The sequence below is a fragment of the Amblyomma americanum genome, chromosome 3 (assembly GCF_052857255.1).
Source record: "Amblyomma americanum isolate KBUSLIRL-KWMA chromosome 3, ASM5285725v1, whole genome shotgun sequence".
Taxonomy (NCBI): domain Eukaryota; kingdom Metazoa; phylum Arthropoda; class Arachnida; order Ixodida; family Ixodidae; genus Amblyomma; species Amblyomma americanum.
The window spans coordinates 165,702,773-165,712,233 of NC_135499.1; positions in this window are offsets into that span (position 1 = coordinate 165,702,773).

Sequence of the window (9,461 nt, forward strand, 5' to 3'; positions counted from 1 at the left end):
GTGCCAGAGAAAGCTGCCTACAGCTTACATCCCTTAATACAGCTGAGGACAACCTTATTCATCTGCTTAAGTTAAAAAAACAATAAAAACTGCCCATGTTCTCATGGCTCCCCCATTATGAACTGACAGCCGTACCACACTCCTACAATTTATGCTATCACTGCAAAAGGTAAGCTCCTTGGCACATAGCGATTACAGAAATGGTCTACGGATAGTCTCTAGACTTTATATAGACTGTATTGCCTTCCTATAGATATGTATTTTTGTTTATTCATAGTCTATAGACTTTGTATAGACAAATGTCTGCTAATAGTGTATGGCCATAAATCTAGATTGTCTATAGACTGTCTACAGGATTTGTATAGTCTATAGACTGTTGTCTAGAGTTTGTCTGTAGAAATTCTATAGACTTTATAGACAGAAGTTCATGGACAGCCTATAGAATGTCTAAAGAAATTTTTGTGAGGGAAGAAATCGAAGCCTAGAGTAAGCCTCCGCAAGCTGTGACATCCTTCAAGCCACAAAGGCGTCACTAGTCACTAGAGCATTCTACAGCCAGGAGTGCTATCGTTAACGGGTACTTGCCATTTAAGTCATGCCAGGAGCCCACCATCAACAATTTGTGACCTTACCAGAACGACGCAAACTGTCCGCTTCCGAAATAAACATTCGGCACTACAATGTACACAAGCACTACTGCTAAGAAAATCCTTCCATCCGTGAGAACAACAAATGCCCGTTTCTTTGAATTAACAATGCATCAAGAACATCTATCTGGGGTTGCGTAGCATTGAATGTAAAATGGCACGCTTTCTCGGCACGCAATCATCAGATCAATTTCTTACCTGTGACAAACAAATAAAATCGTTACATCACTGCATCCCAAAAGATGCAATGTGTAACACAGCGTGAACCGTCAGATGCTTTCGCGCTTGCTCTAATTGAACTTGCTTTGATAGCGAAGCAATACTTTTCGTAGTACTGCCTATAAAAGTCTCTCTAAAATATATGTGCACATGCCTTAAACCAAGTGAAATTATGCATCCTGTGGCCTTAGGAATCCGTACAACCTCTACCTAGAAGCTCAGTGGCTTATTTCCAACCTTTATTTCCCCTATTTGAAGAACGAAAATGACCGCAAAAAAAGAAAAACTGTACACTTTGCAGTTTTAAATAATCTTGGGACTGAGAAATAATTTCGCGGTAAGTGGAACACGCACATCAAATCAAAAAGCTTCGCCCGACGCTGCCAGAGAAAGCACGAATCGGTAGGTACGCATTTAAAAGATACAGAAATTTTTACACAATAAAGAGACAGAAATCATTGACTCCAGATTCAATATAGGGCCGCCGCGGTGGCTGAGTGGTTACGGCGCTCGGCTGCTGGCCCGAAAGACGCGGGTTCAATCCCGGCCGCGGCGGTCAAATTTCGATGGAGGCGAAATTCTAGAGGCCCGTGTACTGTGCGATGTCAGTGCACGTTAAAGATCCCCAGGTGGTCGAAATTTCCGGAGCCCTTCACTACGGCGTCTCTCATAGCCTGAGTTGCTTTGGGACGTTAAACCCCCATAAACCAACCAAACCAACCAACCAGATTCAATATAAAACACTATTTTTCCCCTAACGCTCTAAGTTCGTTTAGATCGCTTTGGCACTACTGCTTTTAAATCCCCGCGCCGTTAAATACCGCAAGACTTTAAGAGATATCAAGATACATGTCACATAAGCTATACATTAAGAGCACCATGTGTTCGCTCTACGTTGGCTTCAGGAATATACATGGGAAGAAAGAGGAGGGAAGAGAGCAGAGAGGGGGAAGTCGAAAGACAGGCATTGCAATATCGACTGCAAAAAAAAAAAAAGTTGACTTTTCGGGAACGATTCAGGCGCTCTTTCAAGATATGCGCTGGTTTGCTCAATATTTTCTCTAAGGAGCTGAGAGACCCACCCCTCATGCAATCGTCGCTCACTCGGCAAAGAAGCTCGCAGCCGTCAAGGTCGCGCGTGCCGCAGCTGCGCATGCGTCCGGTAATCGCGGCGGCAATTAGCCGATCGAAGGCCCGGCCGAAACCTGATGTCAAAGAGGTCGTACCGGCCTTCTCTTTGAGCAAGTGGTACAAGGCCGGGTTCTAGTTCCAAAATGGGCTTCGAACAGCAGTTGGAGCCAATGATCCGGAAGGCACGAGTGTTCCAGGGTGTGCATCTTACATAAAATTAACATTTACTGCATGGCGCGCGCGTCGCCTAATGCGCACACGCTTGGATAACGCGGCTCTTTGCGGTAAGGTGACTTAAGCTAAGCTAGGTTAAAGCAGTGGAGAACGAGTAAACAGCTTCTCTCGCTTGAGAAGAATAAAATTGTGCGCGTTGCTCATCGAAGGAAATGGAAGGCATCTGTAAGTTTAGGAGAAATATAATGTTGTTAGCATAAACAGGAAGACTGCGCTTGCGTAGACTGTTGCGACACCAGTACCAGTACCAAACGAGGCAAGTTCGAATGAAGTACAACTTAATCTTATAGCGGATTTTTGGGGGTAATCATTGTAATAACAAGCAGTTTCCTTAAATCTGTGCGGTTTTGTTTTTAGCTGTGTTCTGGGAAAGGATATGGGCACTGGGTACAGTGGCACTGATTTAGCAGTTAAATAATAAGTATAAACCACTCATGATTCGGAAAGGAACGCCCATGCGCCTTATAATGACAAACGATTTCTGACAGCCAACTCGTAAGCAACACTGTGCTGTCTGCGTAACCAAACGCGACCCAGCTATTCATCGGAGAATGCGAACGGGCGGAAACTCGTCTGTGTCGCAGACGCCATTAAAAAGAGCTGTCATTTACTGTAGGTTCGCGCTGAGCCGAAGCAGCCACATTGCATCCTGCACTCGCGTGTGTAGTCATGGACATTGAAGCGCGTGTTGATATATTTTGTGACACACTGCTCTGAGAAGCAAAACCTTTTACAACCAGGAAATACATGAGCGGTTTTCGCGTGGATGCATATCCCATTAGCTAGGAACTGTTTTCAGTTTTGAACACTAAGTGATAAGAAATAAAATGCAAGTTAACGGTATGTCGGAATGGGGGGAGATTTAAACAAGGTCTTGTTATTGTTTGTTTATAAATTTATGTTTTGTATTCTGAGAATTCCCATAAAAACCAGCTGCTTATGTCGCTTATGTATTTTTGTGAAGCGAACGTCTTTGTTCTCATGGCCTCGGCACTGTTTGATGCTCTGGCTGATGGTCAGAAAAGCGGACTACAAGGCATAAAGCACGACCTATTGATAGTCATCACAGCATAAAACAGCGTTGTAGTTTACAAACTAAGCTCTGTACACTTGAATTACCAGCCTTTACAACGATTTGGCAGACGTCAATATTGCTTTTTTACAAACCTTTTCACAAGCTGAGAAAGTCTTCCCTCTGAGTGATGTTTCTTGGGCGTGTTTTCAATTTCCTGACAATACCTCGTTTCGCCATTTTATATTTATCTTGTCTGACGACAGCTTCTCAGCTTCAGGACAGGTATACATCTAGCTAACTTCTTCTCGCCTCTGATTGGCCTACACGCAGTATTTCACCCCGTCGTCTTTTTACGTTTCTTTTTTCAGTAGCCTTTTGGGTAGGTAATTTTATGTTTTGTGAACACTGCATACATATTTGTGCAGAAATTCTTAAAAATGACCTCATCTACCAATTCACTGACCTGTGCTTAAGCGTCCGGACTGCTCAGTCATTGGAAGCCAACCCGCCACGTATACCCGGAACCTATTTTCACTGAGTGTAGTTGTTCGGAGAAGCAGCGGATTAGAGGTTGTCGAGCCAGGCTGTTGCAATCTAACGGCTTGGCAGGCAGGACTGTAGCCTTTGAGCAGATTATTTAAAGAAAATATACCTTCGTCAATTTTCATGGCAAGCTCCTCTAGGTACCCGTGATCACTTTACTCAAGTGACTTGTCCAAGGACGACAAGAGAGACAACCAATGTCATAAGAAAGGACACTCGGCGCAAAAGAGCTCCAGAGCGCAAAACATTTAGCTAACAAAGGCGTGTGGAGTCGAACATTGCCTGCGTACGCAGCCATGCTCCTCACACCTAACTGTAACAAGTAAGAGATACAAAGCGCCGAACATAAAGTTATACACTTCATTACAGTTCGGTTGCACAAACTGCATTAAAATTGCTCTATTGTTTATCAGGAGTGTTATGAACAGTGATTGATATTATAGATATGCACCGTTACGTACGATATGCGAAACACAATATTGACTGAGCGCGATTGAATTATCGATTTCAATTCGAACAAGCAGTGACTTTCAAGTTATAAGAATCTAGAGTGTATTTTCAGCTTATGGCTTTATTCTGTTTGTATTGGAAAGACAAAAACGTCCCAGGTGCTCCACCGAAGTGAACAGCACTTCCTTCCCGATTCACACCATACGCTTATTTCGCCTTTGCAGGCTTTGTACAGCGATAATAGGCAAGCGGGGAAAAAGAATGTTTATAGAAATCTCCCTCTTTTCATTCACAGTCCTTGACTGCCTTGTTATCCCTGGTACATAAGTTTAACTAGAAAGGTAGAGAGAGAGAGTGAGAGAGAGTGAACCCTCGTTAGCAGTGCAAAGTCGTCCAGTTCCCATGGCGTGGAATGCATCCTCAGGCAGCAGAAATTCCCCGGTGAACAGTGCCTACACGTGTTTCCTTCGCAAACATACTGGGTACCGTGAATTTAATTAGAGCAATCAGCTATAGACTGACTCGTGCTCTATCGAGGAGTTTTCTTTTCGTCTATTTATGTGACGAATGAAAGTACTGCCGCATGCTGTCCAAGAAGAGAAAATGAACAGACGTTTGCTAAGTTGTGCTGTCAAGCTTTCTATAGCGCTTCAGAATGTACGAGAAAAAGATGAAAAGAAAAGAAGGAAGAACGGAAGAGCAAATGTCATGCCCAATTGACGTGGGCAGGAGTGGACACGGCGGTGCGTAGTGCCAACCTGTTTTATTATTTTTATCTGGTGCGTCGTCGAGCATGAGGTGAGGGCAAAAAGAGAAGCCTCATTTGTAATCATCGATATCTCCGGTGTTATTGAAGCTAGTCCAATAGTGTTTGCGGTGCAGTAACGAATAAAATAATTCCTATCGGTCGTGGGCTTTTCCTAAACTTCGTAACTATCATTTCACGACCCCTTTGCATAGACTTGGAATATATGCACCCTCCATGTTTTTTTACAAACGAGCAGAGTATGCAGTAAGAACTCAATTTTATTCTCTTTCTCTTTGCGCCCCATGCGGTTAGCACTCAAAAAGGAAAAAAAGAAGCGAGTTTTTACGTCAGCGGCAAGTGTGACATCAGTTTTGAGCACCGTAGTCGGAAGTAGTGACAGCAAATGATGCTCCTCGGAATCAGGCTTCGTAACAGCCGGAATACAAAATAATTAGAACGGGTCCGGGTATTAGAGACTGTGTTCTACAGGCAGAGGTAACTTTGTCCTGACCAAAGCAAATTAAGGGTGAAGGTATCGATAAGTCAGCCATCCTGCAACTGAACAAATTCTAGTCTTGTCTCGTGAATTTTCGTTTGTTGCTCGTGTTATTTTCAGATGTTGTATTGCATGTGGAGGCGCTAACGTTTTAAGTAATTAATAGCCGAGTGGCCCAATTTTATGCTTTGTTGAAGGAATTCTGCCCAGTGCAGTGACGTAGCTGCAGCTGCAAGAAATCCGTGCCCCCAGTGTTTTAGCAGACTCGTGTCCATATTCGCTCTGGGTTCATAATCACTGGCGCAATCTAGCGCTTTCCGGACGATGTTTGTGCCTACACGCGTACCAGTAGAGGCAGGAACGCGGAAATCTTGAGGGAAAGCAGCATTGCGGCTAGTCACGTCTTTTGGTGCCACAGCGAGAACGGCGCTGGAGGCGTGACGCAAGACATCCTTTTTGATTCTGTCTTTAGCGCCCCTCGTCAATCGAAACAAAGCAACAAAAACACTTCTTTGTCTACTATCGCAATGCGATCGTGCGCGGCAGAAAAAGAGCAAGTAGCTGCGTGCAGGACAAAACCCAAGGGCACGGGGCTTAGGCAAACAACGAAACAGTCTCCCCTCGTATTGAACAGAGGGGTAAAAAAGGAAAGCGATGTTAGGAAGGTTATTTCCGTTCGAGAGCGAACGGTCTTCTATACAGGAGGCGGATGATTATTGTTTCCACACGCACGTCTTTTCTGTGGGTACTTATGCGTCCACTATGATATCCGTCTTGAATTCATATGCTACGCTTTTTAAACTGCAAATCGCGTCTTCTCTTTGTGTCATCATCAAATGAAAGCGGGTTATTCACTACGACTTTCCCCATAGCCTAAGTCACTTTGGAACGTTAAAGCTTATAAACCAAACCAAACAATTTTTTATCAAACACAAAATTTGGATTAACCCAGCAAAGCAGTACTCTTTCGTTTTGTCAAGAATCTTCGATTGCGTTTATTCTGGCATTGGTAGCAATGACGTCCCTTGTGCTCAGTTTTTAGATGACAGCCATATTTTGGACTGTATCCGGCGTGATGTATCTGTACGAAAACTTTATGATATGAGATACAGAAGCCAGTTCATTGAATCAATAAAAATCTACTTTTCAAATTGGGCCCAAATCGCAGAAGTGGGTGATAACATGAACCTTGCTGTTTCTTGTATACCGCAGTGCTCTGCTTTGTTGTACTTTCCTTTTAATTTATTTGTGAATGGTCTAGCTGGTGTTGTATGTCAATTTTTCTTATATTCCACTGCGCTGATGACACAGTTGTTTTGCAACTGATGCATGTTTCATGCGGCTATTATCGCTCGTAGAACTGACACTGCACATGTAAGCAAATATTATGGTCTAGCACTTGAATAATTTAACGCCCATTAATCAAGACAACACTTCAATGGTCTGTTTTCACGGTCCACAAAAAAAGCTTCTCCCTGTAGAGCCAATGATTTATTTTCTTCGCATTGCCTTATTTGTTGCTGTACACCTCATCATTTTGCCTGTAGTATGAAATATTCATGGGTGACGTTCGGCAGCCGTATATGGTGAAAGAACCATTCACTCTTTCTATGCAGCAAGCTGCGTGGTTTATTTTATCTTTTATATAATTTTAGATATTTATTGACGTTCCCAGTTGGCAGGCTATTGACTTCCTATTTATGGCACACATATACAAGAACTTACTACCTTTTTATTATTCCTTCTTCATATGAGTTTCGGTGGCTGTGAATATCTGAGGTTTTCAACCGGTGAAAGTTGGTGCAGCCATGAAAAGGGGTTCTTGTAGCAAAAGAAGTTGCAGCAACGGAGGCGTCGGGCAGTTTATCACGAAGTAAATAACCCTTAAACGCGCAACCGTTTTTACATCTAAGTAATGACATACTTCTTGCTTCACATAATGGTTTTGAAGCACACAGTGATAGAAAGATAGAACGCTATGCTGGCCACTCATGTATGACTGAAAAAAGTACTACTCAAATTTTCTTTCATTTTCATTCTTTAGCGGGAGGAAGTGGATATGCGGCGGCACTGCAGAGGGGTTGGGGGAGACGCCTCATTAGAAACAATTTTCGAATAAGGGAAATGACTCGAAAATACAATGAAGGGCGCAGCGTGAATTGAATTATTAGAAGTAAGAAATACTGCGCTTTGCAGTTTTCACAGATCATGACGTGAGGCTTCTGTATTAAGCTATTCTTTTCTGTGTTAGACTTCCGACGACTTCTTCACAGTTGGCTAGAACATTTACATAAAAAAGTAAGGTGAAAATAAAATAGACCAAGCAGTCAGTCGAGGTGTTCCCAATAACAAAATTGTGGCGATTAACGGAATATTGATGCTGGAACAGGTATGGCTCCTATTCGACAGGGTGACCAGAACCATCACTATAAAAATGTCTTTTTATTTTGTCCAGAAGCGAAGTTTTGATTGCGCGGCATTTTTGTCAAAATAGGAGCATTATTAGGCGGAACTGTACAGATGTTCCTCTATTTCTAGAAATGGTTTATATATTACAGATATACAAAATTAAGTTTAGAAACCATGTCGACCCCACTTATTAGGATAGCTCGAACAGATTGCTATTGAAGATGCCGGTACTACTGATACTGGCTTTAAAAGCTTATGAATGAAATTTAATTTATTTTCAATTTAGTGTGACTAGGCCAAACGGTGAACTCTCTGCAAGGTAGTAATATGGAAAAAAGAAACATTTATCGCAAAAGTGATTACAAAAAATATCCGGTTAAGCCGCACAGGAACTCACATATTGATGCATACTTTCTCGAGCCAAATTTAGTTGTCCCACGTGTGCTAATTTTTATTTTCTTGAATAATGTGGCTTTAGTTCAACTAGCCTTTCAGCTTACCACTAGGATTCACGGCTATCAACAGCTGCATTCATCGTCCGTAATTTCCCATCTTTGTTTTGCTGCACCCAGTCGGTTCCATAAATACCCACTCTTTCACCAACATCCGTGGGAGTAACGAACGAAAACGGCTGCAATTATATGTGTGCGTGGATGTGTATGTGGGAGGAGGATGTGTCTCCTCCTCTCAAAGGGATGTAGTTTTCTTGGGCCTCATTAAGCGTATGAGATGCCTCCGATAATGAGTTCTCCGTGCTACTACTGATTTCGACAGCGCTGAACAGATGGAGGAGAACGACACACGTGGTGAGCTGGACAGGACTGCGGCGCAAACGACTCGAGAGATGGTGATAGCTGGCACCGCCGCCTGCGCTTCCCGCACGCAGTGTTGAGGAACAAAAGGTGTCGCCATTTCGTTCCGTCGCTTCGCCGCCGCCGCTGCCGCCTCTACTCGCTCTTCGGTTTGCCCCGCCAAAGCGTGCTTTCCTGCATTCTACTGCATGGTGAGGCAAAGCCCTTCCTAAACACAATTTTGACGGCGGATGCCAGCTTTGACGGAGCCGAACGACGAGGCGGGGGATCGGGCGGTGTTGGAGGATCCGGCTGCGTGACGAAAGCAGACACTGCTGCCTCGGCGACCTATATGCCGCTGCAAGTCAAAGAACGTTTGTCAGAGCGATAGACTTAGCGGTGAGTGCGTTGTTCTCTTCTAACGCACTGGCTCCGTACAGCTCGGTTCGCGGCCGCCCTTGCCAACTCCGGGAGAAATATTTGCTTGAAAGTGGCACCGTGAGTGTTCGATCACTCGTTTGCGCCTTCATTTCCGCTTGTAATGCTCTCCGCGTGCATTACCGAAATTGGTGCGAGTTCGTTGTCCGCTGGTAGTAGTTCTTCTTTTCTTTTCTTATGCGAAACCGTGTCTAAACTTGACCGGTAAACTTGGGTAAAGAGAGCATCTTGTTATCGTCAACGCTCACTTTTTCTTACGAGTCCATCACGTTTCGTCGGTGACGCTTCCTTCTCTTGTGTAGCGCGTAACTATGTCTCAGAAACCCTAACTAATTTCTTC